This window comes from Canis aureus, chromosome 38, assembly GCF_053574225.1.
Source record: "Canis aureus isolate CA01 chromosome 38, VMU_Caureus_v.1.0, whole genome shotgun sequence".
Lineage (NCBI taxonomy): Eukaryota > Metazoa > Chordata > Mammalia > Carnivora > Canidae > Canis > Canis aureus.
In genome coordinates this window covers 18246389-18262037 of record NC_135648.1, presented here as the reverse complement: position 1 = coordinate 18262037, position 15649 = coordinate 18246389, and the positions used below count along the sequence as shown (strand labels likewise).

The following is a 15649-nucleotide window of genomic DNA, read 5'->3' as shown; positions in this document are numbered from 1 at the left end:
CCTCTGGAATCTGCAGCCCTCAAACTTCAACGTATTGACTTTATCCAACCTTAGGAAATATCATGAGTTCCAAAGGGCAGGGATGTATAAATGTTTTTTAGCTATGGAACATTGCTGGGGGAAGGTTCCACGTGCCCAAGCTGTCGGAATCATTCCCAGGTTTCTCCAACTGAAAGAAATTATTTCTTCTGGGAAATTATCATAAAGCTTTATAATTATCTTTTAGCATTTAGAAGTATTTTTGCACATATCTTATTTGCCTTTTTTAGACAACAGTTTCCGTAAAACTCTTATCCACTCCTTCAACAAATATTTAACTCATGCAGTTCCTTGCCTGTTAGTATATATGACCTTGATTAAATTGCCTGCGGGTACAGATGGGAGAGCACCTGCTTGTCACTTTTCTACTTTATCAATATGCTCTAAAAATCACTAAGGTAACGTTTTCTGAGAATTGTACAAATATCCTACTCACAAAATGGGCAGTAAATTCTTCAAAGAGGGAGTCAGTTTGCCATTAGAATTTAAGAGGCATATTTGCATTATTTTATCAATAAAGGGATAAAAACAGGTATGAATTTCTGTATAATGATTTGAAGTTAAAGGAAATTTAGTTGCAGTTCTGCTTTGAGAATCAATACAGGCAGAGTCACTGGTGTGTTAGTGATTTAGTTATGCCCACTATCCCCCCTAGATAGCCCATTTTAAATTTCCCTTCTTGATTTATTCCTCAGGTGGTAAAATCAAACAGTTCTCAAATATAACTAGCACTTAAGTCCTCTGACAGAACAAAAAGCTACAATAAGACCCTAACCTAGATTTCTTTTAAATTACAGAAGAGTAATCCTTCATCTTTAGTAATATAAAGGCTATCAACGACCTCAGAAAACATCTCCCTATACTCTCAGGTTAAACAACATCTCTCTGTATCCAGAAGGATGGATATCCAGGATATTTCCTGTTGGAAATATCATATATGCCCACAGTTCATGGCAGTGACTCCCATGTTTACAGAATGTGGCCCAAAAGAACTGCAGGGAATAGCTGCTAAATAGAGATATAGAATGAGGTCTAACACTGATCTGTACCACCTTCTATTTTGACTTTTCCCTATGAATTTCATGTCCTCAGTAACCACTAATGGGATATTCAGAAGGCATTTTGTTAAGTTCACAACCTATAGTTTAAAAATTTTTATTTATTTATATTTTTTAAGTTCAAATATTTATTTATTTAAATTCAATTAATTAACATATAATGTATTATTGGTTTCAGGTAGAAGTCAGTGATTCATCAGTCTTCAATAACACCCAGTGCTCGTTACATCACCTATCCTCAATACCCATCACTCAGTTACCCCATCCCCCTCCTTCTTCTCCAGCGACCCCCAATTTATTTCCTATGATAAAGAGTCTCTTATGGTTTGTCTCCCTCTCTGATTTCATCTTGTTTTATATTTCCCTCCCTTCCCCTATGATCCTCTGTTTTCTTTCTTAAATTCCACATATGAGTGAAATCATATAATTGTCTTTCTCTGATTCACTTATTTCACTTAGCATAATATCCTCTAGTTCTATCCACATCATTGCAAATGTCAAGATTTCTTTTTTTGATGGCTGAGTAGTATTCCATTATATTGATATACCACATCTTCTTTACCCATTCTTCGGTCGATGGACATATGGGCTCCTTCCATAGTTTGGCTACTATGGACATTGCTGCTATAAACATTGGGGTGCAGGTGCCCCTTCAGATCACTACACTTGTATCTCTGGCATAAATACCCAGTAATGCAATTGCTGGATATACGGTAGCTCTATTTTCAACTTTTTGAGGAACTTCCATATCGTTTTCCAGAATGGCTGCACCAGTTTGCATTCCCACCAACTAGGATTCTCCTTTCTCTACATCCTCATCAACATCTGTCATTTCCTAAGTTTTAATTTTAGCCATTCTGACCTGTGTGAGATGGTATCTCATTGTGGTTTTGATTTCACAATCCACATTAATTCTAAGTATACAATTTGGTACAACTTGTCTTAGAATTTAGTTATGTTTGAATAAGGAATGGCATTTTTTGGAAGTCCTCAAAAAGAGGAAGAAAAATGGAAGACTTTCTAAAGGGTTATAAAACTCTTTGTACATAAATACTTTTCAAGACTAGCCTTTTATAGATTGTATGGATTAGGAAGAGATGGAATAATTCTTTTCTGTGAAATAAAGGCTTAATCCTCATGGGAAGAAATTCTTGACTACAAGCAACTGATCCTTGCCAAATTCAATCTACTGAAAATATTTCCATTAACTATTCTGCTGAACCCCAACTTTACCTGGTCCTACCATCCATCAAAGCTGACTTACAATGAGACCTTGGGCTCCCAATTCAGAGGTCACTATGTTAAAAATGGAAGTAAAAACTCATAGATATTATTCCTCTTCATGGCTAAAGTGATGTTATTGACAATAGCTTTATTCCAAGACCTAACTGTGTCTCAGTCTTAATTGGTGATTGAATAGATCTTTGACATACCTCTAAAGCAGCAAGCTAGGGTGACAGATGTTAAGTAAATTTAGTGTGGTAATCATTTCACAATGTGTGCATATTTTAAAACATCATGTTGTATACCTTTAAATTATACAATGTAACATGGCAATTATATCTCAATAAAAATGGGGGAAAAATAAAGCAGCATGCTCAGTGGTGGTAGCAGTGGTGATGATTGTTTTAACTGAATTTATAACCTCCAGGAAGACAAGTATTTTAAAAAAAAATAGTTTTTGTTACTGTGACAGCCAGCCTCCATGAGGGTTCCCAGCAGTCTCTGCTTCCTGGTATTCACACACTGATACAGTCTCCCACATTGTATAAAACAGACATTAGTAACCAATAGAATATTGCAGAAATATTGATTTTTCTTGGTGTCTTAGGTTCCATCCTGCTCTCTCTCCGCACTCCAACCTAATGGTTCTTAAGTTTTTCAGGGTAAGATTTCATAAAACCTTGTAACCTCCAAGCTAGGTCATAAAAGACATTAGGACTTCCATCTTACTTTCCTTGATCCCTCAGTTTGGAGGACACTAGCTGCCCTGCCATGAAGATATTCAAGAAATCCTACAGAGAAATTCACATGGCAAGAAACTAAGGCCTCCTGCCAACAGCCATGCAAATCAGCCATCTTGGAATCAGATCTTTCGGTCACACAAAGCCTTAGGATGACTGCAGCCCCAAACTCCAACTTAACTGCAACCTCACAAGAAACCTCAAGTCAGAATCACCCAACTAAGCCACTCCCGACCCAAGGAAACTATTAAATAACTATTTGTTTTAAAACACTGGGTTTGGGGTTAATTTGTTATGCATCAGTCAGAAACTAATACAGTTACCAACACAAAGATGATTGACCAGGGTGGAAACACAATATTTGACCAACGAGTAAATACTCCAGTCAGAAAATTATTGGTGGTAGAGAGCCCTATGCCTTCTCTTTCCTGATTACTGGTATCATCTCTTTTTTAGCACTCTGTAACAAAGTTTCTGATTTTCTGCCCTAAACCTATAAAGGTAAGTAGCAAATTGAGTTGTGAGGACAACGTTAAAGTGTCGCTAGTGTTAAGTGTTAATTAAAAAAAGAAAGAAAGAAAGATACAGGATCAAGGTTGAATTGTTCTTAGTCCAATTGGTGTGAAAACCTTTCAAAATATAATTTATTTGCAAAGAAGATGAATTAAAAATGAATATTATATTGTATTTCAAAAGATATTTGATCCTTTATCTTAACTTCACCAGGTGAAGCCAATGCTGGACTCTGCTTTCATCTTAACCCATATAGCCTGATGAATAAAAAGCAATTACATGTTCCATGAACAAAAATTCTTATACTAAAGGGATTATATTTATTAATTTTCTTTGCTGAAGGTGTAATTGGACATTTCTAGGTTTCAGAAAAGTCTAAGAATAGCATCTCCAAAAACCCCTAGGCCTGAAGTCCAACTAAATGCTCATTAGCCCTCTCCTTTTCAATTTATCTTTACCCCCAAAGCTTATCAAAGTGTTTGTGGCTCAGTCTTCCAGATGCCAGGCCTTTCTTTTCCTAGAATATAGAACAGAAAAAAAATGTGGCAAAATAAAAAGCAGTTGAAGCTTCAGGACCTCAAACACCAGATGAGGCTTTCCTCATGTTGGCATTCCCCCAGGATTCTGTTCTGAGATTTTGATTCTTCTCTTTCACAAAGCTTTTTCTTGGTGTCTTAGGTTCCATCCTGCTCTCTCTCCGCACTCCAACCCAATGGTTCTTAAGTTTTTCAGGGTAAGATTTCATAAAACCTCAGAATCACTGTCCCCAGAAAAATGCACATAAAAGTCAATTTTTTTTAAGAGAGAGACAACCAAGAAACAGACTCAACTATAGAGAACTGATGGTGACCAGAGGGAAGGTAGGTGGGGCAATGGGTGAAACAGGTGATGGGGATGAAGGAGGGCACTTACCGTGCTGAGCACTGAGCAATGTATAGAATTGCTGAATCACTGTACTATACACCTGCAACTAATATAACACTGTATGTTAACTATACTGAAATTTTTTAAAAAATTAAAAAAAAAACAAAAAAGAATCAAAAATTTTTTAAGTTAATTTTTTCATACAAATCGTGAAGATTCAAGACTCACTGAAGCCCATATGTGTACTCTCTAGCTAAAAAGCTTCAACAATATAGATTGTCCTTCGATGAGCTTAACCCAGTGTCATAGCTTCGATCATCATCCAAGCCTATATTTCCAGCCCAGGCACCTGTCCTAAGTCCTACGACTCTATCTCCAATGACCCACTGGACATCTTAACTTAGATCTCACTTCAAATTCCAAAATTTCCTCCTCTTGTCTCCTCTATTCAATGAATAGAATCACCACCCATTCTGCTGCCCACACCAGAAGACAAGGAGTCATCCCTGACTTTCTCTTTTCTTCATTCTTTGCATAAAATCTATTACCAACTGATTCTCAAAATCCACCCCTTCTTAAAATCCCAACTTTCCTCGTTTATAGCAGTAGCCTTCTAACTGCTCTGTCTGACTCCAGACTCATTACCTGCTGATCAGTCTGCATCCTAAACCATTTTAAAACTAAATATAATCATGTCTCCCCTCCCCCTAAAAATAACCTTTAATGTACCTGCAGTTGTTTTAAGATAAATTTAAAAGTCCCAGAGTGACTTTTTATAACCTCCCCCATATGCTTTCATAGTGACACTTACTGTTGCCTTAACATGTAATGTATTGTTTCTCTTCCCTACTACAATATTAACTACTCCCCAAAATAACTTTTATTTTAAATTACAAAAAAAATGTATTTTAGCCTTTGACACAGTGCAAGCAAGAATAAAAAGAATAATAGATGCTCTCTTTCCCCACTACTATAGAAGTTCACATTTAGAATACATAGAAATTGCACTTTTTCATATCTATCGATCAATCGATAGATAGATATCTTCTATGTCATGCAGGCATCCATACATTGTAGGCACTGAATAGTTGTCATTTAATAAATTGGTTAAGTCACATAGCATTACAGGATGAAGGCATTCTAAATCAGATGGATGATATGCATCCAGTCTATGCCCCTGTTATTCAAAGTGTGGTCTGTGAATCAGTCTGAGCATCACCCGGAAGCGACTACATTGAGAAACGCAGAATGTCAGCCCTCAATCAGACCTAGAGATTCACAAGATCCCAAGGGTACCAGAAAGTACATTTAAGTTTGAGGAGCACTCCCCTAAAGCACACTTCTGAGCAGCTGCCCTACTCACCCACAGTCATTCTACCTAAAAGACACCAATAGAAGCCATCTCCTAGTGACATAGGCAGATATAGTGAAAGAATATCCAAATATCAAAAATCATGTTGATTGGATTAGTTTATCTTAGTGGATACTAAACACAATGTTTTTGGTTTGTGTGCGATCATATCCTCTGATAACTGTACTTCAATTTGGGGATTTTCAGTGAAACCTGACCTTGACCATCACAGAGACTATGTGGCTCTAGTAGAAAGTAGAGCCACTTAAATCAGAGACTGTCAACTTTTGCTTACATCAAGGAAAGTGGCTTCTTTCCATTAAAACACTAGAAAGTTAACTATTAAATAATCAACACATTAGGTAGGACATGCTTCAGAGCAAAGCAACTATTAATATACGTGTTTTCTAATATGCAGGCAGTGAGGCAAGATAGAAAATATGGCAATCAAAAGTTTGTTTTTGGTTCCATCACTGTGCTAACCTAGATGATTTTTCCAACCCTCTGACCTAAAATATTCTCACCTGTAAAATGAGAATAAGACTCTCTACTTCATAAGGTCATTATGAAGATTTAGTGCCTGGCACACAAGACGCACTTGACAAAGGGTAATTGCTCAAAAATATGATTATTGTACTTAATATTCTCAGAATCTTCACTAGCTCCTTCAAAACATGTGCCTAGCCTCAGAGAACAGATTAATAAAACACAGAAGTTTAACCTGGGTGCCAACACTGTAAAGATTTTGATACCCACATCCTCTTCCCTCCCTTTCATGCTCTTTTCCTTGGTCTGTTTACTACATCCTATAAACATTTCCATTGTGATAGCACTGAGTTGTTATTGTGCTTATTTTTTTGTAGCATATCTTTCTCCTCCCTATATACAGCCCACTCACTCAAATCAGGGGCTTAACACTTTTTCTCTGGAGGAACCTCCACATCCAACCAATTCCTGACACATACTGAGTAGTCAATAAATGATTGAAGAATAAGTTAATGAATAAACATCAAACCCTCCAGAAACTTCCTTTGCCAATGATCAATAGCTCCCTATTGCTCTGTCTTTGGTAGAAAATCATTACCAAGCTCTCAGCTTTTCTCCTGAGACGACCTCTTTGGAAAGTCTCTACCTTCTTCATCTACCCTCTCCACCTCTTTTCTCAGCCTCACCCCACCCTCCACACACTTAGTCCCTTTCTTCTAATTGAGGTATGATTGACATACATTATATTAGTTTCAGGTATAAAATATAACAATTCAATATTTGTATATTTTGTGAAATGATCACTGCAGTAAATGTAATTAAACATCTGTCACCATACATAGTTACAGAATTTTTTTTTTCTTTAATGGGAATTTTTAAGATTCATTCTCTCAGCAACTTTCAAGTATGCAATACAGTATTAATTATAGTTAGCATAAGGCCTTCATAGTCCATACATGTTGTTGCAAATGGCAATATTTCATTTCTTTATGGCTGAGTAATATTCCATTGTAAATATATACATATATATTTTCTCCATTTATCTGTTGATGGACACTTAGATTGTTTCCATATCTTGGCTATCGTAAATAATGCTGCAATGAACATGGGGGTGCAGATACATTTTCAAGGTTAGGTTTTTTTCTTCAGATAAATATGCTGAATCATATAGTAGTTCATTTTTTAGTTTTTTGAGGAACATTCATACTGATTTCCAAAGTCATCACACCAGTTTACATTACTATCAGCAGGGCATGAGGGTTCCTTCCCTTTTCTGTACATCCTTGCCAACATTTATAATTTCTTGTAATTATTTATTTATTGATTTATTTATTTATTTATGAGAGAGAAAGTGAGAGAGCATGAGGATGGGGAAGGGCAGAGGCAGAGGGAGAAGCAGATTCCCTCATGTGTAGGGAGCCCAACACAGGGCTGGATCCCAGGACCCTGAGATCATGACGCTTAACCTACTGTGGGGTCCTTGTCTGGCTTTAGAATCAGGATAAACCTGGCCTTGTAAAATGAGTTTGTAAATATTCCCTCTGCTACTTTTTGAAAGAGTTTAAGATGGATTGGTATTAATTCTTCTTTGAATGTTTGCTAGAATTCACCATTGAAGCAGTCTGGCCCTGGACTTTGGTTTGTAGGGAGTTCTTAATGACTAATTCAATCTTTTTTACTAATAATTGGTCTTTTCAGATTTTGCATTTCTTCATGATTCAGTGTTAGACGGTTGCCCATTTCTAGGAATTTACCCATTTCTTCTAGGTTGTCAAATCTGCTGGTATATAATTATTCATAGTAGTTACTTATTATGATCCTTTCTATTTTATTGTATTAATTATAACATCTCCTCTTTGATTTCTGATTTTGAGCCTTCGTTTTTCTTGATGAGCCAGGCTAGAGGTTTGTCAATTTTCATTTAGGTTTTCAAAGAACTGGCTCTTTGTTTAATTGGTCTTTTTTTTTTCTTTATTTCATTTATTTCTGCTTTTATCTTTATTATTTCCTTCTTTCTACTAACATGGGGTTTTGTTTGTTCTTCTTTTTCTAGTTTTCCTTTAAAAAAGAGAGAGACTTAATTCATTTTATTTTTTCTTGTGAGAAAACTATTTGATGGCCATGGATACTGCCTGGGTTCTCTGTACAGGGACTAGTATGGGTCTTTAGACATAGTCAATGAACTCTTGATAGGGAGATTTGGTGAACACGTATCTTTCCAGAGATCATGGGTGAGAATGCTGTAGGTGTCAGATATGGCATTAAAGGTGGACTTGGTGAAGTCACACGGGGTGGTAGAACAGCCCCTGGCCAAGGAATAGCAATCACTGATGCTGGCCATCTCAGGCACAGTTGCCTAGATGATAACAGTGCCCTGGCAGGGAGGAGTGCAGGGCACCACCAGCACAGAGCCACAGAGGCAGGTCTCCTTGAAAGCAAACATATGGAACTTGCTGATCTTGTTCCCCAACATAGCATAGCAGCTTCCCTAAGTAGCATTGCTGCACAGGATTATGGAGAGTGTAGCCAGATGTTGGCATCACAGATGGCAATGGCTACCTCCTGGGAACACTTAACACTCAGAACAACATGGCCATTGAAATCCCTGACGGTGACAAATGCCTTGATCCTAGTCCACTGGCCAGCACAGGTCTGCTTTTACACAGGCATAATCCTTAAAGTCTCATCCTAGAGGGACACCCCAGGAAAAAGTCAATGATCTCAAATTCCTTAATGGGCAGGAAGAAGAGATAAATCTCCTCTGCAGACTTGATCTTCCCGTCCTTGACCAGGCAGCCCAGTTTGGTGATAGGGATCCACTCCTTGCCCTCAGCCTTAACTCTGAGAGCTCTGGGGCCTCTGCCTTAGCTCCATATGCTACTGCTGAAGCCTCTAGAAGCCACCACAGCCTCCCATCAGGGTCCCCCAGAGACTCTGGGACCTCCTGCAGCCCTAGCATCATCCACCATTTGGTGTTTTCTCAGTTTTCCTTCTCTCCCTCTTTATTGCTCTTTCCTTCCTAAAGAGTCTTAATTCTTCAATTGCAAGGGGGAGCTGAGGCCATCTTTTGCTCAGGTATATCATTCAGCACAGTCTAGTCAGAAATAAAGCTAATAGAAGAAAATCTCTATATAGGGTTCCTTTTACCTGGTTTGCCCACCGTGGGTACCTGCTTCTTATTTGTAAGAGACATGAAATCCATCTAATTTGCTTAGTCTTCCATTAAGTAAAGCAGAGATTTGGGGGATTTCAGAGCTCTCTTTATTCTTTCTGTCTCCCTCTACTGCTGTCCCCACCTTATATGCCTATTCAACTGATCCCGAAATGGGGTTTAATTACTTAGTTAATAGCTTTCATGATATTTGTGCTTAAAAATTCACAAGGGAGAGAAAAAGAAGGTGATTATAAACATTAGGAATGGAAAATTTAAACAGAGTAAACCAGAATTTTGCCTTATGGGTGGTTTTATTGTTTCTGAGGCATGTGAAAAAAAAAATGAGCTCACAAAGGTTCCTCACTCATTGCTAAGAAATACCTGCAGGCCCTCAGGGAAGACCGCCTCTCCATGCGCTTCACTGAATGCTATTTTCAGTCTAATTTTTAAAAATTCCTGTGCTTTAATCTACCTATTTTCAAGTTGAATCTAATAAACCGTTTGGTAGTAGAAATAAGAGGCAGTCCTTAATTCAATCTTAATTCCCCAGAGATGTAAAAAAAAAAAATAAGTCAGGATCAGATGGAATTTAGTTCTTACTTTTTACAGTCACGAGAAACAAATGAGCCACTCCTGAGATAGTTTCAGATTAGATTTAGAACACCAAAAATCTTTTATATTTCCAAGCATTTTGCTTAGTTACTTTTCTGGGCAAAATTTCAGGATCTTGTAGCATATTTAAAACTCCCATGATACCAATTTCATTTTCTTTTAGTTACTTAATAGACTTAAAAAAAAAATTGATGCCAATTCTTAGTTGGCAGACTCTCCCTATCATTCCCAGCCAATTCTACATTTTCACATATTCTTGGGATTAGAGTAAAATTGCCAGATTTAGCAAATAAAAATGCAGAATGCCCAGTTAAATTAGAATTTCAGATAAGTAAATAATTTTTTGGTGGTAAGTATGTTCCATGCAATTTTTGGGTTATACTAAAAAATCATTCAGGTGACTTGAAACAACAGAAATCTTCTCTCACAGTTCTGAAGGACAAAAGTCTGAATCAAATTGACTGTGGGGCCACAATCACTGCAAAGTCTTCAGGAGAGAATCCTTCCTTGCCTCTTTTCCAGCTTCTAGTGGCTCAGATGTTCCTTGCCTTATGGCTGCATGGCATAACTCCAATCTCTACCTCTTTTTCCACATCACATTCTCTGGTTTTTCAGATCTCTCTCTAGCTTTACCAGGACATTAGTCATTGGATTTAGGGCTTATTCAGTTAAGCTAAGATGATCTCATCTCGAGATCCTTAATTACATCTGCGAAGTCCCTTTTTCAAAGAAGGTAGCATTCACAGGATCCAGGTATTAAGACGAACATAACTTCTGGAGGCCCACCAGTCAATTTGCCACAGAGGAGAATGGCTAAAACTCCAAACACCATCTGAGGTTGATAAATCCATGGCTCAGGTGTAACATACAGTAAACCCAAGTCAGAAATGAAACCAATAGAGGTAAATCTGTATAAGGCTCTTTTTACCTAATTTCCCATTGTGAGCACCAAATTTTTATTTGTAAGAAGCCTATGAAATTCACCAATTCATTCAGCCACTCATTCAATAGACCATTTGTTAAACTCCTTTTATGTGTCAGTGTCCAAGAGTCAGAGGTAAATCAAAAAATCCTACGGAATATTTTCTGATGAGGAGACAACAGACCAATCAATAAGCAAATAAATAGGATTGTTATATACATTAATAAGTGCTATGAAGGAAATAAGCAAGGGCCACCAAGGGCTTAAAAAGAAGAGTGATGAGATTTGGTTTACATATTTAGAATTCAGTGAGTACTATGTGAGAAATGATTTATTGAGGTAAGAGTGGAAGCAAGTAGACCAGTTAGGTTATTCTAGAAGGTCAGGCAAGGGGTGTATTGTTAGGAATATGGAAAATAATAGAAGTCAGACTATCAGAACTCACTTCCAGATTACATCCTGGTGATAGAAGACAGAAGAGGAAACGATGACACCAATGACAGGGCATACATTCTCCCAACTAGAAAAGAGATCACCAGCCTTTCTTGGACTTCACTATGATCATGTAAGTTCTGGACTTATAGAATGGAAGAGAAGGGAGTAACCTCTGAGTTATATCTGCAAAAAGAGAGTTTGCCTTTCATTTACTCTTTCATTCCTCTAGATGGCTAGGAAATGGGACACTAAAGGAGCTGCCTTTGACCTAGAGAAAAAAGTCACATGATGATGGCAGAGCCGTCCTACCATCCAGCATACTTGGACGGTCTCATTGATCAGGTTGTGCTACCTGCCCTGGACTGCCTGCTTACTTTATTCTGTAAATAATAAAGTGTGTGAGAGAGAAGTTAAGATTCTACCTCACTTAAACCTCCACACTTTCGAGGTGTAGTTACAGTAGCCCTGCTTATATTCTAATGCCCTATGAAATGGCTGCAAGAACCTTGTACAGGGCATTAAATATCACCTCGGGTGCAGAAGATTATAGGTGTTGACTGCTCAAATATTTTATACTAAATATTGTGTTGATTACACAAGGGCTTAACATTCAAGCTAAGATCTGTCAATTAGACATAGATATTTAACATACACCTAAGAATTTTGTTAAGATCCTGCATCTCAGAACTTACAAAATGAACTATAAAAAACTAATTACACCTAATGAAAAAAATTATACAAATTGTATTATTTTTCACACTTGTATACTGCATTTATTTTTTCTATATTCCTGGCTTAAAGTCTAACATGAAATGAATCCTTTTGGTTAACTTTAGCTGTATTCAGAGTATATACACTTTATAGTTATCTGTCTATGTCTAGGATTTTATTTTATTGAAAGTAAGTAAATTAGGGGCGCATGGGTGGCTCAGTTGGTTAAGCATCCAACTCTTGGTTTCGACTCAGGTCATGATCTCAGGATCATGGGATTGAGCCCCATGTTGGGCTCCCCACTCAGCAGGAAGTTTGCTTCTCTCTCTCACTGTGCCCCCTCCTCTCTCCAAAGTAAATAAATAAATTAAAAAAAAAAAAGAAGTAAATTAAACACACAAATAAATCTACTCCATCCCTGCTGTTAAGGGAGGAGAACCATAAGAATTTTCCCTTTGAATACAAGGAAAATCACAACGTTTAAGGTACATTCAGGGGCTTTTTAAATCTGTATTTTGGTTTTAGTTTACATTAGATTAAACTATATGTAATGTTCTCTCAAATATTTGTAATTATTAAATATAATAAAATTCATAAACATAATTATGGTATTTTAATTTAATTATGCAATCATCAAACTAAAAATGAACCCTTAGGTATCTTTTTCAAGGAAAATGTTCCTCAAGGAAAGTATCATGTTTAATTAATATTTGTTAAATATTACCACATATTTAAACTTCACAGTTGAAAAGGGCCCCTTGTGTTTTTTATCAAATCTTTACAATAATCCTAACTAAGATCATTCATCTTTTGTAAGATAAAAGCTTAAGGAGGTTACATGGATCACCCAAGTTCCACCCATCTAGCAAATAGAAAACCTGGCCTTATACCAAGATGTAATTCCAAGTTCAGTGCTCTTAATACTCAACACCCTGACTGGTGTCTAGAAAGACCCAGCACCTTGCTAATGTAGATAATTTTTCATAAATTAAAGTAGGTAATGCTATGCAATTCCTGACTATATTTTCTATTTGTCAAAATCTTCTTAAATTATATACTAAGGAATTAAATATATATATATATATATATATATATATAAATAGCAAGAATAAAAATATAAATTATATCAGAACTTATAATATGTATAAATAGCAAAATAACCATATTTTCTTTTAATAATACCAAGCTTTATTTCATCCCTATTTTGGCCACTTGAAACTATCTTACTGCCATGATCCTGAGAATTATGATGCTCATAGACAAATACTTCCTTTCTTCCCATCTCTCTATACTACTTCTCCTATTAAACATCTTCCATATCTTCATTTAAGTCATTACTTCCTTTGGCTCCTTCCAGTTCTCTCAGATCAATCATCCCAATCTGTCTTACTTTTCTACCCAGCCTGGGTCTAACGGTGTTATTTTCATAGTACATAGTTAATTTACTGCCCCACTGGTTGTCTTTGATCTCATGACCCTCAGTAGGTCTCCATCTGCTAATTCCCATGGTTCACTTTTTGTGATCCAACTTTCAGAGGACCAATGTTATTGTAAAAAGTTACAAAGCTGTGACAATTTATTCACTCTGAGTTTGTAGTATCTAATCTTAGCTGGGGCCTTCATACTCTTCATTTGGCTTATTTGACAAAACAACAAACGTTTGTTGAGTATTTTCATGATGCCAACTATCATGCTGTGATTTTATGATACAAAATTAATAAACTCCCTGTTCTGGAAGACTTCATAGTTTCATGGACTTACCTAAAAATTATTTGAAAACTTCTCTACTTTCAAGCCTCCTCCTCACTTCCATTACATATCTTAGTTCTCATTATACCCAAAAGAATGACATTATTAACCTGAATATCTTCAAAACCTTTCCATTTCATCCTGAATTTATGTATTGGTCAGGGTTCTTCAGAGAAACAGAACTAGTAGGATGTATATACATTGTTAGAGGAGGTCATTTAGAGGGCATGATTGTCAGTTGACCCACAAGCTGAACCTGAGCAATCCGAGGCTCCTTATCTACCCCTTTCATTCTGGGAATGTACTTTCCACTCAGTGTTCCTGCACTAGGAGCCATATCAAGAATGCAGTCTTGAGAGAACAATGTGTTATTGAGACCATCTGGACTCAATACATGACTGAACCTGATAAGCCTTCTGTATACATTCTTAAGATTCTAACAGGTGGGTGAGATCTACTTGTTTTATGGCCTCCTGAGATAAGTCTCATATCTAAGTCCCCTTGCTTAATAAAATGCCAATCTGGAGTGGTCTCTTTCTTAAGTCTCTCCTTGCCCTCTGTGTGCAGGAGCTAGTTTCAGATTTCATCCAAGGGACTTCTGAGATTGCAAACCAACATATATAGAGAAAAAAAGATTTATTTTAGGGAATTGGTTCACACAATTGTGGGACTGGAAAATTCAATAGGGTGGAGGCTGGGGGAAGAGTTAATGTTGCAGTCCAAGTTCAAAAGCCATCTGTAGGCAGAATTCCTTTTTTCCTCAAGAATCTCAGATTTTGTTCTTAGGGCCTGCAACTGATTGGATGAGGCCCACACACTTCATGGAAAATCATGTTTTACCCAGAATCCACTAATTTAAATGTAAATCACATCTAAAACAATACTTGCATAGCAAAACCTAGACTGGTGTTTAACCAAACAATCATGTATCACTGACTATCCAAGTTGACACATAAAATTAACCGTCACATTCTGTATATTTATAATTCTTTCTTAGCTCATTTTAATTTCTCAAGAGGTATTCTGCTGCTCTGCTATTGCTAACTCCTCCACACGAGCTCCTGAATTTTCTCCTTCAACCTTCCTCCAAGAATTTTTAACAATTATTCCTGCTCTTTTCTATCGTCAATCTCTCCATCTTCACTGGCTCTTCTTCTAGGTAAACATGCTCAAATCTACTCTAGCTTTCAAGAATCTTTCCTCATTCTGACCCATTCTTTGGTCTTCTTAACATGATTAAATTTCTTGTAGAATTACTCAATCTGCATTTGTTGCTTTTACTTATCACTCATTCAGTCCTCCTTACTTGAAGCTCTCTGACTTCCATTCCCATGACTTTTGGAATCTGCTACCTCTTCCCATTAGGCTGCTTTCAAGCCATTTTTTTTTTTTCAGAAATGCAATTCTATGTCCTGATTCTCCACCTCAACCTGTCTCCAAGTCTCACCACAAGGTCAATCAGGGGACTTTCTGCATGGAAGGGGAAGAATAGGAAACAGATAAATGACCCAGAACTTGAAACCCAACAAAGCTTGATAATATTGCACTAAGTAGCACCATTTTTACTAAATAATACTTGAGTTCAGGAAGAGAAGCAATCTTTCAGTCACTGAGTTAAACTTTCAAAGAGATTACAGAATATAAATTTTTAGAATTACTTACAAATTGTAGCTATGACAAGTTGAGTATCTCTGCATATGAAGTTTCTCCAAAGCATAATTATAGATGATTGATTACCAGCTGAGCATCTGTATCTGATAATGGAGAGAGTTGATTCAGACTAATGGAAAT

The 15649-nt window shown here is 36.8% G+C and overlaps 1 protein-coding gene and 1 pseudogene across 6 annotated transcripts in view; both read right to left on the bottom strand.

Moving 5' to 3' along the window:
* CDC73 (cell division cycle 73) overlaps positions 1-15649 on the bottom strand; it is a 253894-nt gene that overhangs the window by 33518 nt on the left and 204727 nt on the right. For all 6 annotated transcript variants that reach the window (XR_013374102.1, XR_013374103.1, XR_013374106.1 and 3 more), the window contains exon 22: positions 15521-15612. The gene's annotated coding sequence lies outside the window, so the exon portion shown is untranslated. The remainder of the gene's footprint in view (positions 1-15520; positions 15613-15649) is intronic.
* On the bottom strand, positions 8441-9842 carry LOC144307141 (small ribosomal subunit protein uS5 pseudogene; annotated as a pseudogene).